The sequence below is a fragment of the Stegostoma tigrinum genome, chromosome 8 (genome assembly GCF_030684315.1).
Source record: "Stegostoma tigrinum isolate sSteTig4 chromosome 8, sSteTig4.hap1, whole genome shotgun sequence".
Lineage (NCBI taxonomy): Eukaryota > Metazoa > Chordata > Chondrichthyes > Orectolobiformes > Stegostomatidae > Stegostoma > Stegostoma tigrinum.
Genome location: NC_081361.1, coordinates 58,000,198 through 58,024,405, shown reverse-complemented (window position 1 = coordinate 58,024,405; position 24,208 = coordinate 58,000,198). Strand labels below are relative to the sequence as shown.

General features: G+C 36.7%; 1 protein-coding gene and 1 long non-coding RNA gene across 21 annotated transcripts in view; one reads left to right on the top strand and one right to left on the bottom strand.

Moving 5' to 3' along the window:
- Positions 1–24,208, bottom strand: part of nfia (nuclear factor I/A) — a 738,669-nt gene that overhangs the window by 456,131 nt on the left and 258,330 nt on the right. The gene's annotated exons all lie outside the window — the stretch shown is intronic.
- LOC125456551 (uncharacterized) lies at positions 394–23,034 on the top strand. Its single transcript, XR_007248467.1, has 3 exons — positions 394–621; positions 1,273–1,350; positions 21,694–23,034. It is a non-coding gene; the product is annotated as an uncharacterized LOC125456551 (long non-coding RNA).

Genomic DNA, 24,208 nt, shown 5'->3' with positions numbered 1-24,208 from the left:
TAATTTTGTTGCTAACAAGAGAGGCTCAATTTTGCCTGGCTGGTCACAGCAAGCAGGCAAGTTCCAATGATTGATTATTGTGGTATCTCTGTATCTTTGACTTTGAACCATGACCTCTTTGTGTACAAAGAGAGTTGGGACCTACCATTTGCCATCTGGAAAGAGGGACTGTACACAGGGAAAAAGATCCAGTATTAATCATCCAATTAAGAATGGAACAAAATAAGAGAACCTAAGTGCTATGTAATTCATTCAAATTTAACAGTTTTCTGATTTAATTGTTTTCTTCTACAACTTGCTCTCCAGAATGAGTATGATTCATTTACACATTTCCTATTGCTCCCTGTCCTAAAAAGTAGGTTCAAGTTTGTCTGTGCTCGACTAATCTGCAAGCACTTTAATTAGCCTGAAGAAAAGTGATTGTTCACTTAGAACCAAAAGAAGAAAGGACCAAATTCTCACCTATTGTGGACTGTGGAGCATTTTGCTAGACAAATTCGCCAATTAGTCTAGTCACATACAGCAGCAATTCTCTGGATTTCAAGGGACCAGCAATGCTAAACCAACTCTTTGAAAATTCAATGCAATTATGTTGAAGGCTTGAGTTTTGACCAGGAGGGGGTGAGTCTGCTGGAAAAAGTTGTCTCCAGGGGCATTTTGACTTCCCACTGAGCACATTTTTTTTTGTTGAGTTAAAAGAATGTTGTATTGATCTGATTACACTGTATACCCACAATAGAACAGCATACTTGATGCTGAGAAAATGGTTGCATGATATCCTGCATCTGTTGTGACTTCACAAAGCATGATAATAGGGAGCACCCCCCTGATTAGCTTACCTTGGTTAGATCTTTTCACCGAAGTGCCAAAACACCTTACTTTAAATAACGGAAAAAAGCTTTAACTTTTTCAGATAATGTCTTATTTCAAAGCAATTGTTTCCACTTTTAAAAATATACATGATAGCTTTTCCAGAACATAACTGACATAAGTAACAGCCTACAATATTAGAAAAACATTTTAATAGCTCCATTCTAGGAAAGACAACGAGGGGGTGCAGTTTCCAGGTAAAGCTAACACTCAAGCTTTCCAGCAGAAACCGTAATGAAATCTTCCAAATTACAGTTACCAGCAAGTATGAACAGAATAATACTACTTAAAATGCATTGTGCCAAAAGGATAGGTTATTTTGGCCATGTAGCCTTCTCTAGAGTCACTGACTCATTTTTGTTTTCTTTACTTCATGTCATAATTTCTGCACTTTTTCTTAAGATCCTCAGTTGTCTCAATATTCTTGAAAAAGGACTTCATAATCCAGCATCTGAAGTGAGTTTGATCAATCAAGCTAAGGTAATTAACCCTTTTTGAATTTTGGAACACCTTTAGAATACCTCTAAAACAGATGTTATGAAACTAATGTCCCACTTATTTTTCCAATTAACTATTCAACTCTGGTGCTAAGACACTCTCTGGTACTTGCTCCCTTAATTGTTTTTAAGCAATCATCAGGCTTGCATAGCCCAGCCCAGAATGGGTTGAGATGAGTGACTTTGACACAACATTAACAGATTACATCATAATGTCAAAAGCGGTTTCTGCTTGTGATCTGAGCATTGATATTAGACTGTTTTACATGTACCTGGAATTGGTATAAGCAATATTCAGCTAATAATTTTCTTTGCAAATATCTAATCTGTGCAGAAGTACTTTCATATTACTGATCAACAACAGCCTGAAGGTAAATTGATTTTCTCATTTGTAGGAAAAGGTCAGCAATGTTTGACCTAAAGTACTACCACATCATTTTACTCATATTAGCATATGAATCATATTTTTAAATAGTGCTTTTATAATGCCACATGCTTGGAATTTCTGAACAGCCCTAGCTTCCTCCTGTCCTCTGTATGAATCGGTGTCAGGATATTACAATGGTACAGTGGCACAGCCCACGCTAACCTATCTGAAAATAGTGATAAAATTGCTGCGAATCATCACAACAGTGGCTCGCATTCAGTGATACTTTCAGCCTGGATAGAGTACACTGTAAAAAACTTAATTACAAGTCCAAATAGGTAAAACAATTGAACCAATGTCAAATAAAATAGGAACCGTCCATTTTAAAATGGGGCTGTGCAACTATAAGGACCTAGAACTTTGGCATTATGTTTGCATAAAAGGGTGCTCATTAGTATGAGGTCCACTTGTCTCACACACACACACACACACACACACACACACACACACACACACACACACACACACACACACACACACACACACACACACACACCAGGTGTAAATTATCATTATGACCCTCATTAGGAAACTATTACCACTGTCTTTTGCGCAATTCTTCTGTAAAGAAATATTAACTAATGAATCTCTAGCATTTAAAAAAAACAAGTATCAACAAGATTCTGTCATCTGTAATGTTCTTAATTTGGTCCAATGAGTATTGAAACTCCCACATGGGAACGAATTTCTTACATTCAATCGACGAACCTCATTCTCCTTTTTTATTTAGCAGCCATAAGGCTGTTTATTTTACCATTTTTCTACCATCTGTACCAAGTTTCCCCACAGACCATTGCAGCTGTCCAGTGTAATGTGTTCAGTTCCTTTTATTTTCTGTCCAAATAGCTCATAAACAATTCAGCAATATTTATAACTGTTGTCTCCCTTTTGTTCTGACTAACACAAGGAGAAATTGTGCCTGCTCTTTTTCATGAAATATCACCTATCATATGGAATATTGATCAAGAGCAAAGGAAATTCCATTTTAAAAAGCTTGATATAACACTATGCAAATATATCATCAATAATTAAAACTTGAAAACAAAATGGAAATGCACGAGAATGAAACTCCACAACAGAAGGCCACCATATGTCCTATTTGTTTCAAAACATAAAGACATGAGATATGATGGCATGTCAATAATGTTGCCTATCATTGCTTGCTGAAAGTTTCATTTTAAACTCGACCAACATTTCCTATTTGAAATTATGGGCAGCATCTGTCCATTACCTGCTCTTCTGTCTATAAAAATATTTTCAAAACAAACAATCAGGCACTACATAAACTGCGCCAGTTTAATCTGATATTATATTGGAGGGGGTATATTTGCTCAGAAATAGAAGTTGTCGTGTATACTACTAGGTTACTTTATATCTTGACCTATGACTTTAAAGAGAACTAAGTAAGCATGTGGATGTGGAAGGCAGGACTGGAAGATGAGGTCGTGTAGAGGAGGAGAAAGTAAATTACAAAAGAAGCTTCAGAAAAGCCAGTGGTTGCAATGTGGTTGACTCTGAACTGCCCTCTGGGCAATTAGGGATGGGCAATAAATGCTGGTCCTGCCAGCAATGCCCATATCCCATGAATGAATAAAAAAAATCTACAGTTATTGGTCAATTGTATGAAAACTTCAGACAGGCATCATGTAATATTCAATTATTATACTTACCATAGTGTGCAACTCATTGCATAGTGCCAGCCAGAACTACACTCTCACATTCAAGTCAAAAGGTTATAGATCAGATTTTGCATTTGTGATGACAGCAAAACCACAATTAACCTGTGAAATTGACTGCAATCTCTGGCATCCACATTTGCACACTTAAATCAGAGAATGTAAAAGTTGTTGTCAGTGATTATCCTCACTTCCATAGGAGGCACAGTCAAAGTCTCTACAAATCAAATCTTAGAAAATTTGATGTGAAATATCTCTTTTTACATCAGTTTCACCGTCAACCCCCTTTGAGAATTCAAGCATTGTTGATGATGGTGTGAATGTGTCTTTAACTGCACACTAATTCAGAATTACTCAACAATCTTTGACCATGAAAACAATTAAAAATGCGCAGTGTCAAAATTCTTGACAATAAAACAAAATAGTTTGTTTTTTTTCTAGAAGTATGATATCTCAGTTTCTGTAATCCTTTATATTTATGTGCTAATCATCAATCTGTTGTGAGCAAAATGAAAAAAAAGTGAAGAATTAATCAGTGCTTTTAAGCTGTTAACGTATAGCGTTTGAATGAAAATCTACGGAAATTCTGAAAGCTGGATGTGATCGAGCAGTTTTCAAAAAACAATAACAGACATTCAGATATAAGGATATATATAGTGGAAGCTTTAAATCGAATCAGGCTATTAAATGATAGATTGAATGACATAATAAAAGAAAATAACACTGGCTTATGTGAAACTTCTTTTGTAAATTACCTTCTTTTTCTCTACACTACCTCATTTTCCTGCCCTCCCTTCCGCACACAGTTGCCTACATTGCTCTCTTTAAAGTTGCAGGCCAAGACTTCAGACATCTTTTATTTAAACAACACCAACACTGTCTTCGGTCAAATATGAAACCTAGCCTCTACTCATGAAAGCAGCAACTCTATAGAATGTATTCAATGTGAAATTGAAATGAGGGTATTTACACTAACTGTTTGCAGTGTTGTTCTAAAGTTCTTGAGTGCCAGTTTTGCCAATCTGCTAATTCAACAATGGCTTGACATGATAAAATCTTGTTACCCTGACAGACTGAAAACATCAGTTGCTGCAAGAAGTACAGTTCAGCCTAAATCTTTGTTTTTTCATCATTTAGGAGCAAAGAGTAAAAATCAGTATTTGCCTTGCACTGTAAAAAATTAGCAATGAATTCTCTTCGTAATACATTAAATGCAGAGTTATGCTATTTCAAGACTAAACATGGGTAGAGTGCACATTTCTTCTTAAGACCTTTTTGTTAGTATGTTAATTATACCATAAACCCACTATGCATAACTGAACAAAAGTACTATAGTCATACCCAAGATGGTTAAAGGTTCCTATCCACTCAAAAAACTGGAATGAAAGATTGGCAAATGCAACAATCAGACAAGGGGCTGTGAGGGAGGTGGCGAGGTAGGGAGGAATTGACACAGGGAACACACTGTACTTCAAGAACTGGAAAATATACATATGAATAAAGTATGTAACATATACACAGTGGTTATCTGTCCAACTCAAAAGTAAAACCAAAAGATAACATTAAAAATTACAGGTGTTTGATATGCATAAATATTGTTTTGATTACTGAACAGTATGCACTGTGTCAAAATAATATTGCATTAAAGTAAGCTTTAAACATAATTTATTGAAAATTAGTAACGCTCTTCTATTTACAAATTTTGGCTATTTAGTTTTGGGTTGACCAGGACTGGAAGCACTTTGACATAAGGCTCATTTTAGACCCATGACAAAATGCTTCAGAGTAGTGAAATCTTCACGTCATCTAACAAAGCACAAAATGACAGTTATTTGCAGGAAAGCAAAAGGAGAGTGCTGATTTTGCCAGTGAAAAGCTTATGTGCTGCATCTACAGTGATTGTGCGAATTGCATAATGCTTTATATACAATAGTACAAACAGAATACAGGCTAACTTGGACAGTCATTATGAATTGAGTCAGCAGATGCATACGTTGCTTTAGCAGATTTCATTTGATGGTGGTGATGTGCAAGGTCAGCATCCGTTTGATTAGCCAACATTTGCCCTCGAATATTCATGCAGACCTTTTGGTTTGTGTGCTGAAGCTCAGAGAATTCCTTGTGGAGGATCCACCAACAAATGAAGTCTTCCCAAAATTCAATGAACACTTCCTTGGGTGGTATCACATCTGTGGTTGTAGTTGGTTCCTCCTCCTCAAAGGACTTTAATGTGTCACTTATCTGGTTATTTTCCTCTTCAAATAGTCATATAGCTTTGGGATTTAAATCAGAAAAGATGCTTGGAGAGAATTTCTCAGTGGAGGCACAAAGATAGCAATTCCACTAGTAAAGTCTGTTTAAAAGTGCACCTGAAATGCAGAGGGATACTGTAGAGGCCAGTGAGGGACAGAGCAACAATACAACAATGTTGCAATTGTGAAATAGGGGAATGCAAGTTAATTAATAGCAACGAATTGCATGTATATGATACTTTTATTGTAGTGAAAGTTAATAAAGCATCTCAAAAGGACACATTGGGACGAATAAAGAATTTGGTTTCAATGAGCTCAAGAAAGAGGTAAGAAGAAGTGATTTAGAGAGCAAATACCAGAAGTCAGGGCTTACACATCTGAAGGCACAAACATCACCACTGGAGCTAATAAACATCCGAGTTGTAGCAGATGGCAGATTTAGAGGAGTGCAGAGATCAAGGAGGGCCACAGAGGTGAAGAAGGTTACAGAGGCAAGAAGGATGAGACCATACAGGTATTTGCATATACAGAGGACATTTTAATGTTAAGCTATTGTTTAAGCAGAACCACATGTTGATCATAATTTTATGGAGGTTGGAAAATGGGACTGTGGCAAATTCACTGGAATTGTAAACTCCAAATATAGCAAAGGCATGGATGAGGATTTCAGCAGCAGATGAGGTGAGTCAGGAAAGGGTTTGGCATTATTATGAAGTTGGAACTAGGTAGATTTGACAATCAAATGGTTACACAGCTTGCTAATAATTCAACTCTACCTCAGACAATTACCAGGACGAGAAATGGAGTTTGTGATTGGGGAGCATAATCTATGGCAAAGACTAAAGATGACAGCTTTGATCTTTTGCAATATTCAGTTGGAGCAAATTTCTGCTTTACCAGTACTGGATGCAAGACAAGATATCTGACAAGATTCAAGATAGTGAAGGACTGAGAAAGCTATTGTTGAGGTGGAACTGGTTTAGAAACAGCTACAAACATGACAATGCAGATAACGGCCTGGTGTTTCCAACAGCAACATCAGCAGGACTATCACCATTCAAATATTATTATTTCCATTAGAACGGAAAATGACAGCAAATGCAGAGACACAATTTTCAGCCTTACTTGGGCTGCGATCAAGGACAGGCTCAGATAAAAAAAATCATGCTGTCACCCTGTGTGCTGGCTTGGTCCTGCACCAGAGGCAGTTTGTGGAGACAGGATGGCAGAGTGACAGGGCTAATTGCAGTGATCAATTAAAGTAATTAATCACCTATTAAGGCCTGTTAACAGAGGCTGAATAGGACTTTGCAGTCACCCTTCGGACCTCTGCAGGCTTTGGGAACCAGTTGAGGTGAACTCCCAGAAGTACTATGAGGAACCAACAGACCTATATAACCTCACTGCCTCTCAACTTTTCCTGCCTGCCTGGGTGCTGCCTAGCCACAGGCAGCCTAGTGGAGGCTTCCCATAAAAGCCATAATTCACCTTAAACATCAAAACTGTTGGAGAGAGGGTCCCTCAATTTTTAAACCAATTTATTTATTTAGTTTTCAACATAACCTGCTGTTCCTTTCAAGCTGCGAGGCCTCTGATTGCCCATCGAGCTTCAACAACCCACCCTCTGCCATGAATTGTAATATTCTCTGTGGCAGCCAATGAGCGACCACTTCCCACAAAGTATCAGCATCTGAGTGGCACTGCAGTCTGTCAGTAGGTTTCAGAAATCTGCAGGGAAAACTCAACAGCTAATGTTTGCACCTCCGCAGTTAAGCGGGGAAATCAAAAGTGGAAATCAACAACTCAATGTTTCTCAAGTTAGAGTGCTGTTGACATCCCTGCCAACTGTAATCAATTAAAAAAAAATCACTGAACCGCTGAGGATTTAGACATTTATGCTATTAGTTTCATTGTAAAATCCTTCAAAAAGTTGCACATTTAAACAATTAACAAAGTCCAAGTTATGCCTCAGTGTGCTGAGATCAAAATTACAACTGATTAACCTCTCTGGCCATGAGGGAAAGAAACAATTTGTGCAATGCTAATTTCTACATTGAGAATACTTCGATATAATTATAAAGTATACATATTTTCTAAATTTTCCTATGACATTTCAGCTTCTACTTTGATCCATGTATAATTCATTTTTTTATCTTATTCTCTGTAAAATATTGTTTAAAAGTGAAGGACTTTCAGTACATTTAACTTTCTAGTTGGCTGTCTGTAGAAACACTTCAATTTGATTGGTTGCTACCTTGCTCAATTACATCAACGTTGGTGGATATCCGGAAGTCCCCTTGGCTTAACATTCCTTTCAAATTCACACTGGAAAGGTAAAAGCCATGCCATGGAGCGATTGCTAGATCCATAAGGACAGCTTTTCTCACGGTCAGGAGAAAGCAAGATTGCTTCACTGCTGACCACAAAATCTGGGCTATTTTAAAGAGTCTCTCCAACTGATCACATTGTATGGATGAAACAGTTTCAAAAATATACATTTCACACTTACCAGACTTCCAAGCCCCTGGGAAAGTGCAAACTCTTGCACAGTAAATGAAATCGATTGCCGATCAAGTATTTAGATTAAGTAGGTAATTTGCCTAATTTATTCTCTCCTTTTGCCAGACATTCAATGTCATTCTCTGTCTTAACAAATTCTGTGCTTCCATCTTTTCTTTGCAAATGAAATATGATTCTTACATCATTTATTATCACCAGCATGTACATTATATCCATATGGATATATTAGCCACCACCGTATAAAAGAAAGAACTTGAATTTCTGTAATGCATTTCATGTTCTCATAATGTCCCTAAGCACTTCTGTCAATGAAATGTTTTTTGGTGTGTACGCACATATTACAGAAAGTACAGCAGCCAATTTTCATAAGGCAAGCTCCCACAAAAAACAATGACAAATTGACCAAATAATCTGTTTCTCTGAGGTTGATTTAAGGATTTATGTTGGCCGTGACACCAGAAGAAAATTGAATACTAAACACAGAAAATGCTGAAAATATTTTCAACTGAAGGATCATTGACCTGAAACATTAACAATATTTGTTTCTTCAGAAGGTGTTGTCTGACCTCCTGACTACTTTTTGCATTTTCCTTTTTTTCCCCTTGATTTCCAGCAACAACAATATTTTGTTTTCGTAATTGGGTAAACTGGTCTGTTCTTCACATTTACTCATTTAAAAAGGTAAATTAAAATAATATCAACAAACCTCTGATTATCTGTATTAATCACCGGGAGTATGGCATTGACATAGAGAATCAGCCATGACCATGTTGGATGGTGAAACAGACTTGATGGGCCAAATGCTCTTTTCCAGGTCTTATATTCTATTTTTCTAAGTAATTTTTAAGTCAGTATATTTCCCTACTACTCACTATAGTGTCTAAAAACGGACAATTAAATGTACCAATCCTGAGGCAAATTGTCCATTCACGCTTCTATTAGTTTCCTGAATCATATTTACCAGGTATGCAACCCTGCTTTTTTCTTTTTGTTGCCCAGCTTATTTTACTTTCTAACATCCATGGAGCGAGAAAGAATTAAGAAGAACAAGTCATTAGCTCAGGAAGGAAGGCATAAATACAAGTTACTCAGTTTTTCATTATTACGAGAATAGAATTGGGTTAAAGCTTTTCCATGCAGTGTACTCTTAATTATCAACATCTCTTTTCCCCACACCTGCTACCCCCACCCTCTCCTCCAAACTACAGCCCTGATGAAGAGTCAGCTAGACTCGAAACATTAGGTCTGAAGAGTCATCTAGACTCAAAACATTAGCTTGCTGTCTCACCATGGATGCTGTCTGACCCACTGTGATCTCCAGCATTTGTTGCTTTCAGTACAGATTCCAGCATCTGCACTAATTTGCACCTAATGTCCATGCTTTTCTATGTTGCTTTCATCAAAAAAAGTAAACATTTCATTTCCAGCCATCTAGCATGCAAGTCAGAATTCATTGTAAAGGGAAGAAAACAGAAGAAAGCAGAGCTGGAGTGGCTTATCGACATGGCAGGCATGTCTGCCATTCCATAAAAACATGACTAATCACCCACTGTAAATCCACCTTCCTTTACCACCCTCATTTCTCCTATTTCCTTTTGTACCACAGAATCTAATTCCATAGATTTACAACAGTTTGAGTGAAGAAACTTCTATTCCTCTCAGTCCTAAATGATCAATACCTAAGTCTGAGACTATGACACCATCTTCTAAAGTCTTCAACAGAGGCAACATCCTCTTAGCATATATCCTTCTCAATGAAATCACATTTGATTCTTCTAAGTTCTGAGGAATATAAACCAAGTATACACAATCGCTTCTCATGGAACAATCCCCTCAGTATAAGGATCAGTTTACAGACCATTGCTGTGCTGACTATAAGGGAAGTATATTCTTGTTAGGTGAGGAAACCAAAAATGCATCTCAGGTGTGGTCTCATCAAGGCCCTGTGTACTTGTTCAACCTTGGTGCTCTTGCATTCAAATTCTTTTATAATAAAAGCTCAGGTGCTTACACAAAATCTCAGGTTCTGAAGAAGGGTCACTGGACCTGAAACATTAACTCTGATTTCTCTCCACAGTTGCTGCCACACCTGGTGAGCTTTTCCAGCTTTCCTGCTGTTTTTGTTTCAGGTACTTATCTGTATTCCTAAATGCTTGCTGTGCCTGTTTTAACATTTTTCTTGTGACTAGTGTTCAAGGACACCCAGGATCCTTCCAAATATCAACATTTCCCTGTCACACTTCAAATAAAAAACATTCTGCTTTTCTATTTTTCTGACCAAAACAAATAACTTCACACTTCCCCATACTATGCTTCATTTTCCATATTCTTGCCCACTCACTCAACCTGTCTGAAGTTCCTTTGCAACCTCTCTGTTTCCTCCCCATCCCTTACTGTTACACTTCACCGGCAAACTTGTCCCCAAAACTAGGCCAGTTATCTTTGGCTAAGTTCAGGAAGTTGCCATTACATAATACGCAAAAATATTACAACATGAACTACTCTGTGCACTCATTACTTCCTTGAGAAAAGTCCAAAACTGTATACTGTAGCTTGGCAAGAGTTAATGCTAATAACAGACTCAAGTCTCAATCATGCAGCTACTACAAATCTGTAAAGCGATCCTTAATGTTGAAGTCCTTTGGAGTACATAAAACACAATGTACCAATGCTCTCTTCCCAACTGCCAGCAGCTGCGGGTGTTGCATTGCATCGTGGGATGCCAAGGAAGCTTTTCAACTTCAAATCTCAGAGCACTGTGCATTACGGTGAAAGTAGCGGCTCTTTTACATTTCTTCTGTTGATTGAGTTTTACAGTGTATTGATTGTTCTGACTCCAACCATCAAGCTGTATATGTAGCAGTATCTTCCCAGCTCTAAATCAAAGGACAAGGCATTTAGCAGCTCCATCTGCCAGAGTGCTGCTTTTTAAACATGTACAATGCTGAATAAATCAGGATCGGGGCTGCATCATGGTCCTGTTTTCGTTCACTAGTAGAAGTTAAAAAGCAGCCCGCAGTCAATGTTGCTACTGTCTAAACAGACAGAGCTGCTAAAAGCATTATTGTTTGATTCTTTGCTTAAAATGTAGGTAGGGCACTTAATAGTATCCTGATGCTGACAATTCTAGATATTTCCCCTTATTGTGAACACAAAGAAAGATAAGAATAAAAAAAATCATTTAGAGAAAAGTTATACAAATCTTTCTGGGCTTCTACATACTCCTATGCTAACTTTTAACAGATAAATAACATATGATAACATTTAAAAAATATTTTCAGATTAGACCATGACAGTATTTATAAAGTTACATTTTGTATGAAAACTATAATTTTTTGTTTTAAATATTTAGATATTTTTAATTATGCTCTGTTTTGGAGCAGAATATTCAGTTTGATCTTAAAATTGAGATGTTCTCATCTGAACAAAATTAGTTCAGGCCATCAGATAATTTAAGCTCATAATTTAATGAAAAATTTACTGTGACTACAACAGCAAATGTGCAAAATAACTGTGCTGTTGTATCAAAGTATACTTACCAAATGAAGATAAGCTTTTGCATATAAAACAGAAAGTATTACAGGCATTCCTGCAAAGATATAAGGTACAGCTGTGCTTTAAACATAGAAAAGATCCTAATTCATGAGCAGAGGCATGAGTGAGTTAAGAGGGTTTCTCACATGTAAAACAACTCACAATTACTGTGACACAAACATAATGATTGTCCTTCCTCACCTGCATTCCCCAGCCCTCATATGCAATGTCAGAGAAGATCAGACAAGAATTCCAGACTTGGTTCAGCATTTTCACTGTCGCTGATGCTTTTGCGACCTAACTAAGTATTTTGCAAAATAATTAATATTCTTAACAATGTTAGGGTGGCAGGAGAAATTGTAAGAAGAAACAAGTACTTAATGATCTTAAAAAAGCAGTTTTTTTTAATGAAACACTAGAGCAAGGTAAATTTCCAAGACAGGAAGTTGACCAATTCAGCATATAGCGAAATATTAAAGATGTTCAGAATATTTTAATTAACTGAAACATGATTAAAGTTCACAAAAATATTTGTTTTGATCGGTAATTAATACTTTATTTTCGGAGGGGTTTGAGGGGGGAAAGGGAGAAGGAGTTGGTGGGGTTAAAATAATGAAAGGCAATTAGTATGTGTTCCAAAAACCTTACATATCACATCCGATAATGCAAGATTCTGGTCAGAACTGCTACAAGTCAAGAAGTTCCCATGGTAATACAAACAGTCACTTTGTTTGACACACCATACAGTAAACTTCAATTAATTCTCCCTTCCCCCCAGCCCATCTTATCCAAAGAGGTAATTAAATGAACACGGCAGTTTCTAGCTAGTTCTCAACCCATGCAAAACTACAGATGAACTGTCTGACTACAATTCAAATGCAGTCCTCATCAAGTTCAAATACAATCAAAGTCTGCACAATAAAGGCAGTGCAGTGGCTTGCATTCTCCTGGCAGGGGCTTAAGACAATGAACGTCTTGTTATAAGGCATCTGAATACAAAGCGTCTATTCTCAGCTGTTAGTTGAAGCTGCTATGAAGAAGCCGGGGCGGAGTGGTGGGGGGTGGGGGGGTTAGATTCTCAGACCATTAAGGCCTGACTAGCCTTAGCCTTTATGCAAACCTCCCCAGATACACTTCTAATAAAGTTCAATGCTTGATATAGCAGAAGAAGAAGCTTGAGTGCATCCTGGCTATAAAATGCCAATTTCTGCAGAATCCAAAACCCGCTAACAAAGCAGAAAATTACAAATTAAACTAAAATAAGTGACTCAGTCAAACAACTTTTAACTGGATTTTGTTACAGATCTGCACTTACTGTTTAATAAACTGAAATATTCAGTAAGTTTAAAGAATGTAAACAATGATTCAAAATATTAAAGTATCTTTTACAGTGCCAGTCATACATTCAGACCCCAAGATGTAGATGCAAATGACAATAATTACTTAGTTATCCTTTAACCACTGCATTATGTGACATGTTTCAAAGTCCATCCACAGCAAAACACCAGATTCATGGGAACTAATGGTACAAGCCATTTGTAGAACATCACTTGTGACACTGAGGTTGCACGAACAAACGTGCACAAGATAACATCACTAATTTAGTATCTCACTTGAGTACTGCTGGCCAAAAAAGAAAATTATGCACATTTACTCACTATCAAGTGAGGTTTATAGAAGAACAGAAACATTTTCATCAGCACAATGAAATATTACAAGCTTGCACTCTGTGCCAAAGTGCAGGTTCAATAATGCGAAGTGTCTATTTTTCTACCTAATTGGAAAGAAAAACTCTATCAAGTTTTGGGAAAATGTGCCTACAGTGGAAATTGGTATTTTTTTGCATGCTCAGACTATCACCAAGAACATTCCAGTGCTAGTTAAATTTACATTTGGATGGAACGGATTTAATTGTAACAAGTGACCAAAAAGACAGGTAGTACATCCCAGATGAACTAAGTGAGCACAAATTTTGATTGCTTTTTCGTCTTTAAAGCTGATTACCAGATTTCAGTATCGTTTTATTCTGCAACTACAGAGGAAATTATATGGTTTTGAAGTTGGCACAGTTGCACAGTACTTGAACACCTCTTATTTCTTATCACACACACCATCTCACAATTATCTCACCAAAAAAAATCAGATTCCAACACAAGCTGATACACCTAGCTTGATCTCGCCATCACTTCTCTTGACCCTTCCATTGCCTTTAACTTATCAAACTGCTTGCATCATATCTGACTCCAATTTGAATTTCAGACTATATAACCATGCCATCAGACTACTCCCACTACCAGAAGACCCATGACTCCACTCCACCTCAGTTCCATATTGCTGAACTCCTCATCCATGTCTTTGTTATTTCTAAAAGTAATTTTTCCAACACTTCCTAGCCAGCCTCCAACATCCTATTCTCCAGAAACTTGAACTAAATCTGCTGTCCATGTCCTAACCAACGTACCTTTTGTTTTAATTGGAGTACTTAGGTAATTTATTTGTTCATGGCTCTCTTAAGTGTTTTTGTGTAACAAAGCATGCTTGATAATTGAAGGGGTAAATTTGTGCTTGGCCTATTCAGTGCTGCAGTGTAAAAAAAACATTGATCGTAACCCACATAAAGTCTCATAAAATCATCATCTGTGTGCTCATTAATCCACACTGACTCCCAGTTAAGTAACATTTCCATTTCAGAATTCTGTTCCTTGTTTTCAAAAGCCTCCATCACCTTATCCCTCCCTATTTCTGTAGTTTTTCAACCCTACAAGGTGCAGATGTATATGCTGTCCTGCAAATCTTGCCTGGAATTACCCCAGTTTTAAGCACTTCACCATTGGAAACTGTGCTTTCAGCTGCCTTAGCCATAAAATCTGGAATTTTCTCCCCAAACATCTTTATCAATTTTCCTCCTTTAAAATATTCTTTAAAACCTCCCACTTTGACTAAGCTTTTGGTTACCTGCCTAGTAAGCTAAGTGTTAACTGGTTGGGATGCTTTATGATATTAAAGGTGTTTTATTATGGGATGATGTTGTCATTGATTTAAGCAATTAACACTGTACTTAATGAACTGATTAGTGACCATTATGCGCTTTTAAAAAAATCCGAATGTGGCAATATAACTTGCACACTGCTGAGATGGACCAAGAACCAACACTGAAGAGTTAACTGGATGTTAATGCAGCCAGTTCCATTTCATCTGTATTTTGGCTATTGGTATTCAATATGTAGACTATTCTACTTACAAAATGTAATTGTACACATTACAGCAATTGGGTGTATAAATGATTTCAACATTTATACCTCATATGCACAGCTACTATATTCAGCAAAGACTGTGATACTCTGAACAATTAACTTTTAACTTTACACATTCACAACTCAAGGGAAAAACATATTTATGTCATAGGCCTGGATCTGCAGCTGTCTATTGTAGTCTCCTCCATATTTGCACAAAGCGGCTGTTCAGGGTCTTGCCAAACACTGCGAGTGCAAACCACAGCTATTTTAAAAGAATTTTTAATTATTTCAAAGGAAATTAAGTTAATTTGATGAACTACTGTAGAAACGACTTAGCCAATGAAGTGGATTTCTTTCTGTGTCTTCTCCTCTCCAACCACTTTCTCTAATAGTATATGTGGGAAAAAGGATTAGTTTCTGCATGATAGAATAATGGGAAAAAAATCACCGAGCCCCCGACTTTTCACTACTTTTTGTATACCCTTCCTGACCCAAACATAATGTTAATGCTTGGAGAAGAGCTGTTACCATAGAAACAATCCAAAGCTGTTTCACAAGGTTGTCTTACTGGTAGATTTTAAGTCGTTCAACTGGTGCCAATCAATGGGAACATTCTTTCCGGTGCCAAGTAATTCCAACTGTATTTAAATCAGTACTGTACATGAGATTACTTAACCTTCAGCTGACTGACAATTTATTTTAAATAAAGAGCAAATCTTTTTGCAGCATACTGGGGGTTAATGGAGACAACCATAAAATCCAAAAGAAAACAGACTTTAGTAGGCTGCCAACACTTCTCTTCTTTAGAGGCAAGCATTGGGATTTCTCCAGCAGACTGAAATTTCGAAATATTTGTTCATATTTCAATATAAACTGAGTCACTGCTGTGCTAAATAACTGCTTGTCTGTTGGCTCTCTTTACAAATGGTTCCACAAGTCTGATCAAATAGAAGCTTTCACCTGATTGCTAAGTGAGAAGTCAATAGGAATTCACCGAAGACAAGGACGAAAAGAAACAGCTGTGTGCTGCAGACCAACATTGATATGGTATGCGCAGTGTTCAAGGCTGTAATTTTACAGAGCAACAATCACTATCTTATGTTGAATAGTAGTTGAATGACATTGTAATATATTTTAATCAAAATTACGGTAAAGTGCTATTCCAGTTCAACTAAATTTTCTGATATATGTGTATAAGTTTTCATTTATGAGAATTTCCCCAGTTGTCAAATGCAATGTCAATTTATTAAAATATATTTTTCTGATCAACTTTACGGTGATAACATGCCAGTCAACTGAACCATGCATTAACTAGCTTACAAATGCACAGAAATTTCATTTGTTACTGAAAGGATAATTTGTTCTAAATACTTATGCAATTCGCCAAATTTTAAGAAGCTACAATGCCTAAAAAAAAAGCACACGATTTAAGTAGTGATTGCTCACAACTGCTTAGCCAAAACAGATGCCTCATTGCTTCAAGGTTTCTTTCTCAATATTGTCAACTCCCTAACCAACAGGTTTGACAGCAGGTTTTCAGAGCACAATCGCATTTCTTTCTAATGTTACATTGTGATAAGCCATTAAAACAGCCAATATTTTCCCTTCCCGTCTGTCTGTAATCCATCTAATTTTTGTTTTGGATCAGCTTTCATGATTTCAGTCAGTTGATTCTTATGGTTCTTTTAAATGTTTTGGAAGAGCAGGGTAGTCTGTCACTCTCAGGAATGTTGCCCTCAGTGCATATAGTTTGAAAAGGCCATGGAAGAATAAAACAAGTAACGATAAGGGTAAATAACTATTCATTTGATGTCAGGTACAAATTAAAATGGTACATGGAGTTCAAAGACTGCAAAATGTAGGCCCAACGCATTTGTTTCAAAACTGTCACAGCAAAACAAGGTTACTAAGGCACTAACAAGAATGAAAGTTAGTCAGAAAAATCCAAGTGGTCATCCTGGCAAACCCAATTCTTACGAATCTCTAGGTGGTCAAACCACAGTGTTGTTTTTATTATGTCAACCCACACACACTTGGGTCTTTACTCGCCAGCTAATTTGTTATGTACAGGTGTACATTCCACAACTCCTTACCCAATTTCCTTCTTAAGCTAGTGTTGCTAGTTAACACTATTTAATTCTGAACGGAATAGATATGTTCCATCGATATTTTGAAAATGTTTGGTTTATTTTAGAGATGTTAATATCATTTTAGCTCATTGGGGGAGGTGATGGTTGATGGCATTAGCAGCAGACTATTAATGCAGAAACTCTGGTAATGTCCTGGGACCCAGTTCAAATCCATCCAATGGCAGATAGTGGAATTTGGATTCAATAAATATCTGTAACTAAGAATTTAATGATGACCATGGAACCAATGTTGATTATTGTAAAAAATAGGCATCATTTAGGAAGGAAATTTGCTGTCCTTAACTGGGCAGGCCTACATGCGATTCCAGACCAACAGCAATGTGGTTGGCTCTGAACTGCCCTCTGGGCAATTACAGATAGGAATAAATGCTGGCCTAGCCAACGACACCCACATTCCATGAATAAATAAAACAAAATGTATCTTAGCTCTCATAAAATTCCCACACATTTTTTTTCTTAGAATATAGAGTTATAGAGATGTACAGCAAGAGGAAATAATGACTAAATCCACTTCTGGCTCATTTGTTAATCTTTGTGAGAAAATCCTTGAGGTCTGTGATCTGTGCTCCCTACTTATCACAAGTCAAAAGCTAATGTAGAACTGGGCAGTACACTGTTTATGAAATAAACACGTGTCACAGGTGAAGAGAACAGAAGGCTTAAAATTCTTCAACATCAGATTTTGTAACCTTTATGAAACTTAATTTTCCTGAAAGTTAAAGAGATGTTCTGAAAAAAAAGTAGTAAAATACTAGTGATATTGGGAATCTGAAATAAAAACAAAGTGCTGGAGAATCTCAACAGATCTGGCACCATCTGTACAGAGAGAATACAGTTAGTGTTTTAAATACAGAAGGACTCTTTGGAACTGTGTGTAGCTGGAAAGTTTTTATGTTGTTGACCTGGCCATTGTTTGGGGTGGGGCAGGAGCACCAGTGGAGTAGATAGTTACCCTGGACGCAAAAGTTAGCATTTGTGAGAGAGGAACAAAGTTACCAGATCTGCTGAGTTTCTCCAGCACTTTGTTTTTATTTCAGATTTCTAACATTTGCAGTATTTTGCTTTCTATCATTGAGGAAAAAAAATACATAGTAACTGAAAATAACCCAGTTATAAATCCATTGGTTGAAGGAACTGATGACATGGAATTTCTGAAACTAACAAATATTGTAAGTGATCTGTGCTATCTGTGCTTGCTCCTGCTCATATCTCAGTACCTGTGGGGATGTATGTCAAATTCTAATGCTCCTTTAATTATGACTGAAAAAGACAAATTAATCACAGCCTTGAGTATTTAGGGACCTCAAATATTTCTTCGTAAAACTCAATTTTAAGGTTAAGGTTACAATGGGTTTCAGATTGATGACAGGACAAATATCTTTTTTTCTTTCATGAAAGATACTTTTAGACAGGAATGTGAATATATTGAAATGCTTTAAGCAAAGTTTCTTGCGTAGACTTAATGAATTTATTATTCATGAAATAGAAACATTGTAATAAGTAGTTCAACAATCCAGTCATACTAGTCAAATTATTATGAATTTCTTTCAGTTAGTTAAGAACAAATTAACTCCTGAAATACAAAATGGCAGTCTCCCAAATTGCTTCTATTCACCATTAAAAAAAATTCTTTTTTAAAAAAATTTAGTCCAGCCCTGATTTTTGGCTAAGATTGCACTGATGGTGCACACGAAGATGATAGCAAGGACAGAGATGAATCCTTGCATTATTTGGGAGGATATTATGGGGAACTGTCTACTAACAAATATTACTATTAACAGCTAAATATTAAAAACCTTTATCTGGATTGAATGAGGGAAGAACTAGTCAAGCACTTAAAGATTTTCATTGTCTTCTGTAGGGCAAATGCATTAAATTTGGTGAAATTCTTTAAGGCTGAAAAAGGGGGTGCAGTATTTAAGAAACTAAAATTTTACCTTCATTATGGTGAATTCTGGCTCACGAATAAAATCCATGAGAACCCAATATAGACTAGACATCAGTAAGTCCAAGTTGTTAAACTAAATAAATAAACAAGACTTTTAGTAAATCACACAAATCCTCTTTTGCTTTCTGCTAGGTAACAAACAACAATACTATCTTTCACGAGGATGCATTCTCACAGGAGTAAAGACAATTTGCTTAACATTTTGTCTCTTTTCCGGAGACACTTTTGAAGCATTCATTCTGCAAAACAAGGACCATTGTTGTGAACTGTGATATCAGCCACTCTTGTGGAACAATCAGCTTATGGATTTTAATAGTTTTGTGTTTCAACTACTCTAGATCAACCAAAACAATCACCCCATGAACCCAACTTGTTATAATGCAATAAAGTTGGAAAAAAATGAAAATTTGACAAAGCAATGTTATGTTCATGATAAAACGAAACAGCAAGTTTTCTGAACTGAAAAGATGTCATTAAATTGTGAGTAATCAGTAATGCCAATCTGTCTACACAATAACCAGAAAGTTCACAGACATCCGTTTCCTAGGATGCATTTTGTGGCGCTAATTACAGCTCGTTCAAACTTGCATCCTTCATAACAAATCTTAATACTTTATTTGTTCTCCTTCTCTTAAGAGGTGCGGTGGCGGGGGTGGGGGGGGGGGCGGTGGTGGGGTGCAAAGGACTAACTTGGATAAACCAATAAAATGAAAAGCAGTGTCATAAAAAAGGTAAGTCACCAATTTAAAGGGTCCTATTTGAAGGCTGTAGAAAATAGTAATAGAACGTTTCCTCTCATAACACTGAAACAGCTCAAAGTTCTTTCCTCTCAGCCTGCTGTGTAGATATTTGCTTTGGTCATTAACATTTTTGGCAAAAACGTCAGATAAAATGTTGAACTTTAGAAAAAAGACAAATTCTAGCCATCACTCTGCATGCAGTGCCCTAACAATTATTCAACAACTTAGGTTTTGCCCATTTTGTATTCCCATTATCACTACCGCTGGAGTTTACAATCTACTTGAATACAGCACTGTTTTTTTTGTTGTATCCCGAAATATTTGCTCTATCGATTGTACTGGAATACTGCCAGGCGGATATCAGCAAGGACAGCATTTACTTTTGTAATTTCCAATTTATGATACTTCACATGTCTGATTTGCATCATCCTTAGCGAAGGAAAGAGTTTAAAATGCTTCCAAAATTCCATGGTTGCTGAAAAACCACCGAAAGTTACTCTCAGATCAAATGTTCGCAACTTTGGTCCAGACTGCGTTTGGACCAAAAAGCAAGCAAGTTACACTTCAGTTCCACACTGCCATTTGTGAAATGTACAAGTTATCTCAATAGCCTACTCTGAAGCTAACCGCTATGAAACACCGAAAGCCATGGCAGCAGGCCTGCATTCTTCAAAAGCTTAGATTTAACCACAGAAGACAATGGCTAACAAAAAGTATTACTTTCATCCTACCCACATCTTCCTGACTACAAAGAGCATTTGCAATGACTATACTCCATAGGTTTTTTGCTGTGCAGGAATAATCAGCAACAGTAGCACAGCAGCTGAACACTGGAAGCACTACTGGTATTGAGGGACATCGAAAAAAACAAGCACAATCACACAGCTGTTCAAGAAAGCTCTTGCGGTTTGTCACCGGACTAATTCTTTTCATCATTTGCATAAATTTGGTCATAAACCTGTGTATCTCATAATGAGAATGGGGAGAGCTGACGCAAAGCTAAGACAAAAGCTAAACTTCATTCCTTTTTGAAAAGAGCTGCAGTAGTTAGTAACATATACTTGTTCAAGAAATACTTGTACTTATTCAAGCACCCAGGGTACTAGTCTACATTATTCCCACTAAGGCCAAGTTGACTTATTTTTAAGTGAACCTTATAAGGTATCAGTGAGAGAATGATTTCCATCTCCAAACTCTGGAGGTTCAGATTCAAATGCCAACAGCCTGGCACCAGTACACCAGCAGACTCCTACAAAAACATTACAGACTAATAGATAGACGTAGCAAACTTTAGGTGTACCTATCAACACTGCACCCCTTCAAAAACACCACTACCCTGCCTGTAAATTCCATCACTCTGGAAACTTGCTAATTTTTCCCTAAAGATCTCCAATGTCCATTGCTTAATTGTTACCATACCCAGACATGTCAAAATATCCAATATGGCTTCTTTGGACAGACTAATGGAGTGGATTGTTGATTAGGTATTTTACAAACAACTGGTATGGTCTAAAAGTTTGAAATTGTTAGTGAAAAAACTCCTTGATTTCCAAAGGAAAGGAGCATTTAAGGGTAATCCCCAAAATGTTGACTGCTCCTTTCCTCCAGATGCTGCCTGGCCTGCTGTGTTCTTCCAGCCTCCTGTTTGTTTACCTTGGATTCCAGCATCTGCAGTTTTTTTTGTCTCTAACCTTGATTCTGTATTGGCCACGGTCTTGGAAATAGTTCATTTGTTGAAAAAAAAATGAAATAAGGATAGGTTTATGATATTAAGAGGGGAAAATACATTTAAAAACTTCCTGTAATCCTCATTAGAGTATTTTTATCGCTTGTTCTTTATTAGTCCACAAGATGGAGCAACCAACAGATACGGGTCTCCCCATGCAATGAGAGCGGGGCGTGGGGAGCGAGCGAGCGCTGTGGGGTGGAGAAAAGCAGATATCATTTCCCATCAGCTAATTGCGAAGGAACGTTTATAGTGACCATGGAAATTTTCAGAGCCCTAAATACTATATGCAAACAACTGGAGAAAGCAAAGCTGGAAGATGATTGCGGCAATCAGGTCATAATTGGATTGACGGAAAAAGATAGATAAACATAAAAGGAGTGCGGTCTTTGTAACAAAATAAAAATAAGTTCCAGTTTAATAACTATTCAATAGGATGCATGAAAAACATAATAGGTACAGTGAAGCTGAAAAGTTGATACATGAATCCTTGAATGACTTTGTTGGACACTGACTTAGAAAAATTAGGTCTGCTTGGACAGCAGATGTACAAATTATCCTTCTTGTAGTTCTGCTGTTTAATTGCAGTGTACATGTTTCATTGAGTAATTCTAAATACGAATCACTGCTGGATTTTTTTCCTTCTAGGTGTGTCAACATTTAGCAACTCCAAAAGCTTTAAACTATATTGTTCTCACCAGCATTTATAGCAAGGCTACCTCGAACATTTGTTTGCCGGGAAAATACTGAAGGAGATTTAAAACAACATTGGCAGTGTATCTGCCACTGAAAAGAGTAAAAGCAGGTTTGCCAAAGCAAGTAAACTTCACTGCAACTAACTAATTTTAAAGGAATCATGAATATCTTTCCCGCTACATGAATTTTTGTTTTAACTACTGGCTTCATAAGACAAATGAAGTAAACTTTCAGCATTCAGTACTGTATTAATGATCTTTAACCAGAAAATAGTTTTTTGATGTCGTGATTTGTTTTAACTATTTGAATGGATATCCATTGATTGCCAATTGGCAGCTGTTACAGTCAAAACCTTATGAACAATGTACTAATGCGTAGTATGAGACTTTTTTTGAAAATGGTATTAAAATCTGTATAATCAAGAAAGAATGTTATGCATTAATAATAACTATTTTGAACAATGTAAGCTATAAGAAAAGCAGTATTGGGAAAACAATCTCTTTAAATATCTCATCTCTGGGGAAGGGGCTCAATCACGACATATGATTTTGATGTTGCTTTAAATTAAGAAGAATCAGGGATATTTTGTTTAAAGAGTGCTTGCAGTCCATGAAAAGCCAGAGAATGGACATTTTAACTCTATAAAACGAAACAGTATCCAAGTTGCAGTCTTACAAGGAATATAGTAAAAGTCAATCAAAGCAGATCATTGCAAAACTGTATTTTACTGGCCCATAAAAATGTACTTGAAAAAACATTAAAAGGAGGTTTTGCTAAAGAATCTTTGTTCAGTTTCTTTTAAAGAAAGAATGGGCTCTGGTATTTAGATCTTTATTAGTTTGAATAATAAAAGATGTTGGAAAAACAAAAGCGGTATGGTCACAAAAAAGTCTGCAATTTCTTACTTTCTCTTTCTTGCTCTCTTTTGTTCACTCCAATAGTTATTTTTTTAATCCAGAAAGAGGATTTCCAAATTAACTGCTATGTGTGGCTGTACAGACTAGCCAGAGATAATCTTCAAAAAGTGGGTCAGCCTGGAGCAACAGAAGGTGTGATAGGTGAATGAAGTTTCGACGTGTTGGATACAGGACAGTTTGGCACAACCTACCTTTCAGGACAGAGTTCAATGCCAAGGAATTTATACTGAAAGAAGTATCTGAACCATTTGTTCAATTAACACCTACGCGCCCACCAGCCCTGACACAGGCAAAAACACACACACACACAGACACACTCAATAAAAAAGAAAGGAAAATAAATTAGTCCATTAAGCAAGATGACCATATCTTTTTGTTTGACTACACTGATGGAACTTTACAAACTACAAAGCAAACCTAATCTATTAAACGTGTCTTTTTTCAAATATCCTTCCCAGAAGGACTAATATATCAATAATAAATTTAGTCAGATCTGTTGATACATTAAATGAATGCAGTTTTGCAATTTAAAGATATTTCTGTAAAACATAAGACATAAAATGAAATTTGAAAGGAATACTTAACTTTTGAAAAAGAATTGCAAAGAAGTTTGCATTATTATAACTCGTACAAAATATACGATTGCCGAAGTTTAAATAATGTTTTTATTGAAAACCTGACACTAACAATAATAGCTTACAAAATCAAACTATGACATCCAGACACTAACAGGCAGCAGAAGCGGATTAGAGCCGGTTTGAAAATATGCACCAAACCAATTCACTGGGGTCTCCCAGCAGCGAAGCCAAGACTTTAACCAAGTGAAACATTTAGCCCTGCTGTGTACTGTACTGACCACAACAAAGGTTGTGGTTTCTACCACACTCACCCTAAATAGCTGAAAATTATTGTTATTCATCATGGCATAGAAAGAAAAGGAAATGTAAAACTGCTGTCTTGCAAAAGTGGTGGAAATTACTCTTGTGATATTCAAGGCTTTGTTACCACTTGACAAAACC